Below are 13,072 nucleotides of genomic sequence, written 5' to 3'. Positions count from 1 at the left end.
AAATGAACTTAAATCACATTGTAAACAGGCATAGAACACCAATTAGCCACTTGTATGCAGTTTATACACCAGGCGAGAGCACTAATCAGAATTATTCATGAAATTTAGCGGTAAAGAGTATGGAAAATATAATGTATGTTATGTATTCAGCAGACACTGTGTAATGTAAGAACAAAATCAACCAGCTGGTAAGTTTACTGCCTACGTCCAGCAATTTACCAAAAATGTACAGTGTAATTATTTTACACATTCGGTAGAATTGACTACACGCGGTAGAATTGACTACACATGGTAGAAAATTGCGACGTGTTCATGCATGTAAAATCAGGTCACGGGTTTCGTGTAAATTAGGGTCCTCATCTGGCTACGTTTCAACTTTCCGAGTCGGCATGGCAACTGTTTACAAAGCAAAATCACAAGAGAAGAGAACGCACACTCATTCAATCAGTTTAATTCAGTACTCCAAGGGGTGAGATGTACAAGAAATATCAGCCTTTTGTGAAATCAATATTGACCAAAGGACAGAGAAATCCACCATTACGGTAACGATGACAACATGTCGGATGACAATTCTGGTGGGGCGGGGGCATAAGATGGCTTCAGAATTTCTGGTTATTTTTTCGTTAAAGGACAAGCAGTATGACTTGTCATTTCGCACTTACCAGAGTCAGTTTGAACGTGTGTTTAGCTTTTTCTTCTTTGCCTGGCCATAGATAACCTGGACAAAAAAAACAAGAAAATAGTCACTTCAGTTACATGTAGTTTACAGGATAGACACACACACACACACACACACACAAGTGTACCCCCCCCCCCCACACACACACAAGTGTACCCCCCCCCCCCCCCCCCACACACACACAAGTGTACCCCCCCCCCCCCACACACACAGGTGTACCCCCCACACACACACGTGTACCACCCCCCCCCCACCACACACCACGTGTACCCCCCCCCCCCCACACACACGTGTACCCCCCACACACACACACGTGTACCCCCCCCACACACACACGTGTACCCCCCCCCCACACACACGTGTACCCCCCCCCCCCCCACACACACACGTGTACCCCCCCCCCCACACACACACGTGTACCCTCCCCACACACACACGTGTACCCCCCCCCCACACACACACACGTGTACCCCCCCCCACACACACACGTGTACCCTCCCCCCCCCCCCCCCCACACACACACGTGTACCCCCCCCACACACACACACGTGTACCCCCCCCACACACACACACGTGTACCCCCCCCCCCCACACACACACACGTGCACATCCCCCCCCCCCCACACACACACGTGCACATCCCCACACACACACACACGTGCACCTCCCCCCACACACACACGTGCACATCCCCCCCCCCACACACACGTGCACCCCCTCCCCCCCCCCCCCCCCCACACACACAAGTGCACTCCCCCCCCCCCCCTACACACACACACGTGCACCCCCCCCCCCCACACACACACGTGCACCACCCCCCCCCCCCCCCCCCACACACCCACAAACACACACGTGCACCCCTCCCCCCCCCCCCCACACACACACGTGCATTCCCCCCACACACACCTGCACCCCCCCCCCCCACCCACACGTGTGCCCCACCCACACACACACACGTGCACCCCATCCCCGCCCCCCACACACACACGTGCACCCCCCCCCCCCACACACACACGTGCACATCCCCACAAACACACACACGTGCACCCCCCCCCCCCCCCCACACGTGTGCCCCACCCCCCCCCCACACACACGTGCACCCCCCCCCCCCCCCCCCACCCACACACACACACGTGCACCCCCCCCCCACACACACGTGCACATCCCCACACACACACACACGTGCACCCCCTCCCCCCCCCCCCCACACACACAAGTGCACTCCCCCCCCCCCCCTACACACACACACGTGCACCCCCCCCCCCCCACACACACACGTGCACCACCCCTCCCCCCCCCACACCCACAAACACACACGTGCACCCCTCCCCCCCCCACACACACACGTGCATTCCCCCCACACACACGTGCACCCCCCCCCACCCACCACGTGTGCCCCACCCACACACACACACTTGCACCCCATCCCCGCCCCACACACACAAGTGCACTCCCCCCCCCCACACACACGTGCACCTCCCCCCCCCCTACACACACACACATGCACCTTTCCCCCCACACACACGTGCACCACCCCCCCCCCCTCCCCCCCCACACCCACAAACACACACGTGCACCCCTCCCCCCCCCCCCCACACACACGTGCACCCCCCCCCCCCCAACACACACACACGTGCCCCCCCCCCCCACGAACGTGCACCCCCCCCCCCACCACACACACACGTGCACCCTTCCCCCCCCCCCCCACACACTTGCACCCCTCCCCCACGTCTCCCCCCCACACACTTGCATCCCCCCTTGCCACCCCCCCCCCTCCACACACGCACATGCCCCCCCCCACACACACACGTCCACCCCCTCACACACACACTTTTGCACCCCCACCCCCCCCCCCCTACGTCACACACATACGTGCCCCCCCCCCACACACACATACATGTACACATGTGCACCCCCCCCCCCCACACACACACACTTGCACCCCCTCCCCCCCCTCCCCCCCACACACACGCCCCCTCCACCCCCACACGTCCACCACCCCCACGCATGCACCCCCCTCCCTCACACACACACAAACACACACACACACACACACACACACACACACGTACACCCCCCCCCACACACACACACATACATGTACATGTATGCACATCCTCACAGCTCTTGCCCCCCCTGCCCCTACACATCCACACAGCCCCCCACCCCCTACAACCACCACAGCCTCCCCCCCCCCTGCCCCTACACATCCTCACACCCCCTCCCCGGCCCCTAGACATCCTCACATCACCCCTCCCTCCCCTGTCCCTACACATTCTCACAGCCCCCCCCCCCTTCCCAAGCCCCTACACATCCTCACAGCCCCTGCCCTATGCATTATCACAGCTCCCCCCCCTCCAATCTGCCCCTACTCATTCTCACAGCCCCCCCCCCCCAATCTGCCCCTCCACATCCTCACAGCCCCCCCCCCCGCCCCTCCACATCTTCACAGCCCCCCCCCCCTCCTCTGCCCCTACACATCCTCACTCCCCTGCCCCTCCACATCCTCACAGCCCCCCACCCTCCCCCCTGCTAGGCCTTGGCGGATAATGCCGGCAGAAAATTGGCAGAATTCGGTACTTTTTCTGGTAAGTTTCATGCATGTTTGGTATGTGGATAAAGAAATGGAGCAGAATTCGAGAAATTGCCCGCCATAAGGTTTGTATGGTTCTGCCAATTTCGGTGCAAAAAAAGCAGAATCTGCCACCTTTTCGAGCATTATCCGCCAAGGCCTACTCCCTGCCCCTCCACATCCTCACAGCCCCCCCCCCCCTCCCCTGCCCCTACACATCCTCACAGCCCCCCCCCCCCCACAAATGTGCCCCTACACATCCTCACAGCCCCCTCCCCTGCCCCTATACATCCTCACAGCCCCCCCCCCCCCCAATGTGCCCCTACACATCCTCACACCCCCTCCCGGCCCCTACACATCCTCACATCACCCCTACCTCCCCTGCCCCTACACATTCTCACAGCCCCCCCCCCCCTCCCAAGCCCCTACACATCCTCACAGCCCCTGCCCTTGCATTATCACAGCTCCCCCCCCCCCCAATCTGCCCCTACACATTCTCACAGCCCCCCCCCCCCCAATCTGCCCATACACATCCTCACAGCCCCCCCCCCCCCCCGCCCCTCCACATCTTCACAGCCCCCCCCCTCCTCTGCCCCTACACATCCTCACTCCCCTGCCCCTCCACATCCTCACAGCCCCCCCCCCCTGCTAGGCCTTGGCGGATAATGCCGGCAGAAAATTGGCAGAATTCGGTACTTTTTCTGGTAAGTTTCATGCATGTTTGGTATGTGGATAAAGAAATGGAGCAGAATTCGAGGAATGGCCCGCCATAATGTTTGTATGGTTCTGCCAATTTCGGTGCAAAAAAAGCAGAATCTGCCACCTTTTCGAGCATTATCCGCCAAGGCCTACTCCACATCCTCACAGCCCCCCCCCCCCCAAATGTGCCCCTACACATCCTCACAGCCCCCTCCCCTGCCCTATACATCCCCACAGCCCCCCCCCCCCCAATGTTCCCTACAACATTTCCCTCACAGTGCCCAGTTCTCCCCACAGAATCTCAATCTCTCTAATTTACTGGTATATATATATACACTGGTAAAGAGTTGTTTGCGTGACAATATCACACAAATAATAGTTTAGCAGTGCTGGCTAAATTCCGTACTTTCCCGTAATTGTACTGAAAATAACTCCTACATCCGCAATACAGAATTTGAGCAAAGGTAGGGAAAAATTACAAAGACTTATCAGCTAAGCTGATCCTAGAGGGTGGTGGCGTTCCTACGGAAACGGAAAACTCAGCCTGCAGCTGAGTCTCACGTGAACCGTGAATTTGTTTCCGTAACCATGTAGTAGTAGCATGGCAAGCACAAGCTGAGTAATGAATATCCTTGCAAAGTGAGTGCTTGCCATGTTACGACTTCAGATATCACAAAACATTCTGTCCTGGGTACAAGTCACATCTATCTTTCAGTACAAATTCAGGGAGCGACGTGCATGTGTGTGTCAAAACCGACAACACACGTCAGTACACGTTAGCACGCAAAACACTGACAAGTACAGAAAATCAAAAATCCCGAGTACGCGAAACAGACCCAGCTGATTGGCATTTCTGGTTTCATGCCAGTCAGTGATTCAGCCATACTCCACCATTACACACTCCACACGCTACATACATAATTTACTCACTCATGAACTACAAAATAACCACATACCTTTTCAGCTTCATGTTGTATGAGAAGCTGCACACATTCATCATGACCATGTAGCTTTGCTAGCCCCAATGCTGTGAGACCACTCTGAGTAGCACAACAACACATCAAAAGCAAAACAACAACAGATATACTCATTCAAAAAACGAAGAAATTTACAATCTCACGAAAATGAACCATGCAGCACAACAAGCACATTATCGACGATGACTAGCCAATGACCTCTTGAAATAACTCACATGACAAACAACATCTTCCTCATTGACATCCCTGTCCTAGAACTGTATCCAAGCACTTCCATTCGTTTCACTCTTCGAAAATTTTCAAAAAATGTAAAAGGAAACTATGAGGAGAAGGGAAAGACATGATCATCACAGCTCTTCGTCAGGAACAACTGCATGTCTTCCTTGTACTCGTTACAATAACAACAACTCATCACTCCTTACTCGTTCTAACAAACACAATCAAACACTCTGTCCATTCAGAGAAAGAAAGAGAGAGAGAGAGTGTGTGTGTGAGAGAGAGAGTGTGAGAGAGAGAGAAAGAGAGAAAGAGAAAGAGAGTGAGAGAGAGAGAGAGTGAGAGAGAGAGAGACAGAGAGAGAGAGAGAAAGAGAGAGAGAGAGAGAGAGAGAGAGAGAGAGAGAGAGAGAGAGACAAGACAGGTGAGAAGGACGAGTAGTTACTGTTCACTTCACAACAGCACACAATCAAATACTTACAATGTCAAGCAGTGCAGTATCCAAGGTGACACCATCACTGTCATGTGACAGTATCACCTTGACAACATTGATCTTGTTCCCGAGGACTGCATAGTGCAGTGGAGTATATTGTACCTGTAGAAAAAAGAGAGAATGTGATGAGTATTGCTATACAACCATTACACTAACTACTACAACCACACACCGACACAGACCTGGACAACTAGAACAAACACAACAATGCACGTGCACACATGAACACACATACAGGACCACAGGCACATGAACAAACATGAAGAATTACAAGTCATTGTGTGCACATGTGAGTACACACCCATGGACACACACACACACACACACACACACACACACACACACACATACACACACACACACACACACACACACACAGGCACACAGAAACACATTAAATCAACACTATACTTACTCCTAGTGTGTAGGAGCATATGCATATACGACTAGGTGGTGTCCATCTAACTTTCTCTGCTCCAGTACTTTGCAGGAGATGAAGGACGTTGAACACCAACGCCCATATCTCATACATCGCTCGTCCTTTGTCAGAAACTGCATCAGCAAATTTCTTCACAGTTTCTTCAAGATCTGTACCGTACAAACAGACACCACATACGAATGATATTTTCACCTCTTCACTTTTGTTGGCACATGCACAGACACACGTCATGACGTCATAGAGACGTCCCTTATTTGGACAGTGGCAAGTAATGACATTTGTCGCCACAGAGTACAGCGTGGTACAGGTATCCTAGCAACCATCATTCACAAACAAACGTTACAATAACCGTACATACAGCTATATATGGTTGTCAGTGACTGTAGCTGAAAGAGGTGAAGACGATCAATGAACGACATCACGGGGCGTCTTCACAACACACTGCAACACATGCAATTAACGTTCTTGAACAAAATTACAGAAACGACCGACAAATGTTACACCTCATTGCTACCACTGCCTACTACAACTTTCGGCGAATGAAAACTACTCCACAACTCAACAAACAACCAATTTAGGTCACTGAATGGCCGTCACTTTGTGACACGAGACTAGGACAGAGACGAAGGTTCACGACAAACGGCATTCAAAAACAAAGGAGATGAACGACGGCAAAGCGTAGGTATTGGGAAGAAACCTGTTTTTACTCACAGTCTATGATGGTCCCCTTCCGTCTCGCTTCCATTGATCACAAGAAACACTACGAACTACTCCCACTCGACTAACTGAATTGCTGGAAATATTTCAATTGAAACTTTACACGACGAGGAAGGGCACTGCTGAAGTAAAACATCAACATACAAATACTCTAGTCCAGTACCTATGGCTGAGTTTCAAAACCTCCTCCCTGATGTTCCTTGGACATGAACAAGACTACTAATGAACTGCAAGGAACGGACGAAAGTCTTGACGAACAACCAGAAAGTATTCAGCAGCGCGACGGGAAAATGTGAGGGATCAACTGACTGAACCTTTGAACTCTGACCTCTAGTTTGCTAGCGCTCTGTTGATGTATGGAACATTACAGAAAGCAGTAGACTGTTCATAGTCTGATACAAAATGTATTACTGTGGATGACTGTAATCGGTACTGACTCTTTCTAGTGCAGTGTTCGCTAGCTACACAGCCTAGCCTACGTAGATCTACCTACACACGTGTAATTGTTACGTCATAGATAAACATTACTTTGATACAACATACACCAAGGACTCTACTTGTAGCGAAGTCTCAGACATCAGCAGGGCCTGCTCTAGAAATTCAACACAGCCCGGTCAGAGTGTACCTGGCGCATGCAGGCCAGCCGGGTCAAGCCGGGTCAGATCATCCAGCAGAGAAACAACCAAAAAGCCTGCTCAAAACGCAGGAAAACTGAAAGGCGAATTTATTACCGGAAATCGGAAATTTTAGAGAACAAGGCGAACTATAGACTGGCATGGTCGTAGTCCAGCCAGGGTCGACCTTTCTTCCAAGATTCTTGGAAAGCGTGAGTTCTTTTTCTCTTCGCTGCGGGCTCCATCGTCCAAATCACCAGTCGGCTGAAAACTTGCAACTGTGTCAAAAGCTATAGCCAAAGTTACGCTTTTGACTGCCTGCGCTGCCCCATCGACTTTGAATGTCCCGACTACCTGCTTATGGTGTTTTACGTCAACCATGACGGCTACAATGGCCAACCAGACCACAACGAAGTTGGGGCCAAAGAGAGAGTTTATTTCTTTCACGTGAAAATATATACAGGGGCCATTTTTACGAAAAATGATTTATGTATACAAAAATGCATGTACGGGTACGAAGTCACTACATGCTCGCCGCTGGCCAGATCGCGCTCGAACCAGTTGACCCCAGTTGACCCTAGCCGAGTTTCTGTCGCTTGTAGACTGTAGTGTACGTGTGTACGGTTGCGCTAGATTTGCAACAGATGGGGTCCGCGAGTTGTAAAATACCGGTATTTTAGGAATCCATTGTCAGTTTGAGACATTATTCAGCCGGGTCAGACTGGACCCGGTGTTGTCTGTTCAGCCAGGTCGTGCAGTTCCCCAGCCGGGTGACCCGGCTCTCCAGCAGGCCCTGATCAGAGTCTATGCTGCGTGGCATCTGTCTCTGTATCTGTGCATAGCACTGGTGAGTAGATATACTGGGGACTAGACCAGAGACACCACAGTCCACACAACACTCTACAGACCCCAAACAAAGTGCAATTTTGGAATCAACTAAGTGATCAGTACAGTGGCCTATGCAATGCACGGCACGTCGAGATCACGACATGATCTGCTGACCCCAAACACGGTCATACTGTGATCAACCAAGCCATGTGCAAGGGCACAGAAATCTCCACTGCCCAAACCAGTGGAATACAAATGCGACTATGTACCTGGTCTACATGTGGCATACAGTAGGGAAACTCACATTCATTCATACTCTGCTACGTGATCCACAATAGCTGACCTACTTTCTTGGTTTCATGCTACTAGTAGTGCGACCACCACCCACTGCGTTACATCATGCTACACTGTAGTATGTTCTGGTGGGCCTAAACTGAATCCTATGCCAGAGCACTTCTATCGCCAAAACAGTCTGACAACCTCACAATTCACTCCGTATTATTGGATACGACAGCGTTGCTCAAAGAAATCTATTCCCCTCACTCGAGTACGCGCCGGACTTTCCGTAGCCCTAGACCTGCTAACACTGGGCTGGGAAAGAATGCAAGGTGCAAACTTGAGTGACGCGACTGGATTTCATTGGGCAGCACTGTACGTGGAGTACTAGATACTTTTGACGTGGCATTCTCGTGAATTCTCTATAAGCAAGTTAGAGATATCTACCGTGCACATTTCACATGCCTACTAGTGTGTGTTCAGACAACATCCAGTAGACTGTGGGAGAGAGAAAGAGCCACACGTCCATTCAGATAAGAAGTGATCTTTTCAACGAACTCAATGTCACCCACCACACACACGCACACACATACACACACACACACACACACACACACACACACATGACATACGCGTACACGCCGGCACGCGTACTTACCTCGATGCGTTTTTGGAGCAGGAGCTGATAGGGTAGTTTGAGCGGCAGCGGCAGCGGCAGGTTGGGTTTGTGTGGCGTCGGTAGCACTAGCTACTCGTGTCATTTCGCGTCCGTCAGAGGACACCACAACATCATTTGAATGCAATGAGGAATGAAATCTGTACGAAGGCATCTTGGCGCAAGTCTTTAGTCTTAGGAAAAGCAAAGAATCAGTAGACAGCATGGATTGTACTACAGTGAATCTCAGAGAGACAGTGGAGGAACGACAGCATCTAATGTATGTGATTGAACAAGCGCAGCGTCTCCGGGGCACTTTATTCCACGCATGCGCCTAGTAGTCGCTCTAACGTGGCATAAGCATTCAGCTTAGACACTGCAACGGGTTGGTTGCTAGGAGGTACGTTGTGGATTGGTTGAATTTGAATAGGTTCGTTCTTTGGATTGTCTTTGACAACACGGTGTTGTGACAGGCTTGTGGCTGTGCAGACAATGAATGGCTTGTAAGACTAGCCGGAGTAGACTCTCTGAGTAGAGCAGAGACCTGACCAATCACATGATCTAAACATGTTGACATACAAACTGTGCGAAGCCCATCCAGTCTCCGATTATCCTGGCACGTTATTCAAGGATCTTCCATCCCGCGCTGTGTCTGTGGTGACACCAAGAATCTACATGCATAATCCTTGGAGAGTGCACCACAGTACTTGAGACGGGTTGGCAACGGGATTGCACTATACACAATCATTATTAATTCAACATTATTAACATTATTAATTCAACATCTCCTGGCTCGTCAGAAGACTGCCAATATATATGAGAAGTCGGGTGGTAGCCAACCACGGCGAACTGAATAATAAGGAGAGAAAAAAGGGAGTACTGCAAGGGGAGGCATGACGAAAATGGTGAGATTAAATTTTAGGACGAAGAAGCTCAAGCTTGAACTCCTTAATGTCTGGGGATGCTTTAAGGCTAGTTGGCAGGGAAGACCAGAGAGTGTACGCAGAGAAGATAGGAGATTTCAGAAACAGGGAGGTATTAGCACGGGGTAATGAGAAGGAATGACGTGTTGATCTGGTGGACACAAACCAGTTATACTTAGCAAAGTGTTTTGGAGCCAGGTCTAATAAGATCATGTGTACACGGATGCAAAGATGTTGCTGGTGTCGCTCTAAGAGGGGAGATACTGAAGCTAAACTGTAGAGACGTTGGGAGGAGAATGTTTAATTTTTGCGAAACAGGATTTTTAGAAGCAGACGCTGGTGTATTTCCAGAGTTTGAACAAGGGCCTGAGACAGACCGCACCACGCTGTGTCACAGTAATCAAATATAGGTAGAATATACGAGGTAAAGAACAATTTTCGGCAATGGTCATTTAAATGGTGGCAGTGAGGTTGCAACATGCTAAGGGAGGAGCTAGCTCGCTTGCATACTGACTGGACCTGTGGGGACCAGGACATATGGCTGTCGAATATAACACCAAGGTGTTTGTGTTCATGAACAATTTTAACGTTAGCATTGGCTCCTGGAAAGTGCAACGGCTGAGTAGGCGGCGATGGGCTGATGAACATTGCTTCGGTCTTCGCGATGTTGGGCCTCAGCTTCCAAGCTTCCATCCATGCTATGGTGGAGTTAATGCCGATCTGCATGGAGGTAACGAGGTTGGACGGCGAGCTGTCAGAGCACAACAGTGCAGTATCATCAGCAAAAAGGCTGACGTCTGGAACTAGAGAGGGCAGATCGTTCACATAAGTTAGGAAAAGGAGTGGACCCAGTGTGGACCCCTGTAGAACACCAGACACTACAGGTAAAGGATCGGACAAGGAAGCAGAGACACGGACAGTTTGATGACGGGACGACAAATATGACGACAGCCACTGCAGAGCTGTACCACGTACTAGAAAAATGTACTCAAGCTTTGCAAGTAGGGCTCGATGCCAGACTGTATAAAACGCTTTTGACAGATCAAAAAAGACAAGACCTACATGCTTCTTCAGGTTACGATGTCCGTAAATATCCTGGATTAAGCGTGTCAATTGCAAAGTAGTTGAGTCGCCACGACAGAAGCCGGATTGTGCAGAGGAGAGGGCAGGGGTGACATGGTGGTAGAGAGATTCATAGAAGATGCGTTCACAGACCTTGGATATAGTTGGTAGGAGGGAGATGGGCCTGTAATTAACAGCTTGGGAGCGTTGTCCTTTCTTAAAGATCGGGACAACAATAGCAGATTTCCACGCAGATGGGAAGACTCCTGCACGATATGACAAGTTGAAGAGCAAGCACAGGGGATACGACAAGGAAGGCACCAGCAGTTTAAGGACTTCATTTGGAATACCGTCTTTTCCAGGAGACTTGCAGCTCTTAAGACGTTTCAGTTGTTTGCGGACCACACCAGTTGTTGTAAAGACCTCCAGAAGTGGAGCGCGCAGCTCTGGAGCTGGGTGCAGGGGCGGGATAACCCAGTTCAGATCGTCGGGAAGGCCGGGAGAGACAAACTGTTTGTTCAGAGTGTCCGCAATGGACTTTGCCTCAGACTGACGGTTGCCATCAGGATCAATCAAGCACTGGATTGGGGCGCGAGAGACACTGGGATGCTGGGTGCGAATGAACTGATAGAGAGAAGGACGATTGGGTGATGAGATTGTTGCAGAGAGGGAGCTGATGTAAGAGCGGTAGGTTTTACGGGATAGGTATTTGACAAAGTTGCGTTGAACTCGGTAGGCCTCCATATTGACAGGTGTTGGACACTGAAGAGGTCTCGTTTACGTTTCACCGCAGATACGAGGACAGTCGACACCCAGGGTGGATTGGATGTCACAGACGATGTGCGTGTGTTTGACCGACAAGAATGGGTGGAAAAATCAGCGAGGTGGTGCTGGAAGGTTTGTTCCAGGACGATTGAAAATCGATCGACTGCGTCGTCAACAGTTGGGGAATTGCCTGGTCGTAGAAATGACCAGTCACAATGAGAGAGATCGGAATTAAGAGAGTCCCAGCAGTGAGAGGGGACATGACGATAGCGGTAAGGGAAATGTTTGCGTGGTGCTTGCTGCAGATGTTGGCCAGGCGATGGTGAGAGCTCGAACCAACATGACACGGTCAGATGATCCGAGGATCCAAGAGCGCAAGTCGTGTTAATATCCGTTGCAAGCTGGGGGTTGTTGACGAAGAGAAGGTCTAAGCACGACTGGGTCCCTGCAGGTGTTGTGTGCGTTGGGGTATTCACAAGCTGCTCTAGTCCGAAGCAGGTGAGGTGGCGGTAGAGCGCAGCTCCCGCGGGGGACGTTGAGTCAGTTGGGCACCAGTGCTGGTGCTTACAGTTGAAGTCTCCGGTCAGTATGACGTGGTACGAGGACATGGGGATAGTGACCAGGGCATCGGTGAGCATGTTACAGAAGTGATTTATCTCTGTGCTTTTGGCAGAGGGTGGGCGATAGGCACTACAGACAATAATAGGCTTTGGGGAGCCGGAACAAGGTTTAAGCTCCACCCACACTGTTTCACAGGTAGGGCGACTGAGGTCGTTGCGAAGTTGGATACAACTGAAACGATGATCACGAACGAGAATAGCGACTCCACCATATCCCCTGGAGGCGGTACCAGACTTGTTTTCGCTAGGAGGTCGATCACGCCGAAAGGTGGTGTATCCAGAGATACTAAGAGCGACACTTGGAGCTAACCAGGTTTCACTGAGGCAGATAATGTCAGGTCTGTGGATCTCGGCAATAGCCGACAATTCTGCGGATTTGTTGAGAACGGAGCGGCAGTTAATGGAGAACAAGTTTAGCTTTTCCTGGCAGCGCGGGTAGTAGGGCCGAGCCAGTGGATTTAGGTGGGAATTGGCCATCATTCGCTAGCTGTTGCGACATCGTTTGTGCTGGTGCCAAAGCTGTCACTTTTGAAGCGC

General features: G+C 51.1%; 1 long non-coding RNA gene across 1 annotated transcript; it reads right to left on the bottom strand.

Annotated features, from left to right (window-relative positions):
* Positions 1–13: 13 nt before the first annotated feature.
* On the bottom strand, positions 14–6,006 carry LOC135810297 (uncharacterized). The gene is made up of 4 exons (XR_010552310.1): positions 5,625–6,006; positions 4,907–4,990; positions 663–718; positions 14–396 (listed from the first exon to the last, which is right to left on the bottom strand). It is a non-coding gene; the product is annotated as an uncharacterized LOC135810297 (long non-coding RNA).
* Between the last annotated feature and the right edge of the window lie 7,066 nt (positions 6,007–13,072).

The sequence above is a fragment of the Sycon ciliatum genome, chromosome 2, assembly GCF_964019385.1.
Source record: "Sycon ciliatum chromosome 2, ocSycCili1.1, whole genome shotgun sequence".
NCBI lineage: Eukaryota > Metazoa > Porifera > Calcarea > Leucosolenida > Sycettidae > Sycon > Sycon ciliatum.
Note: the sequence above shows the minus strand (reverse complement) of the source record. Positions and strands in the feature narration are given on the sequence as shown.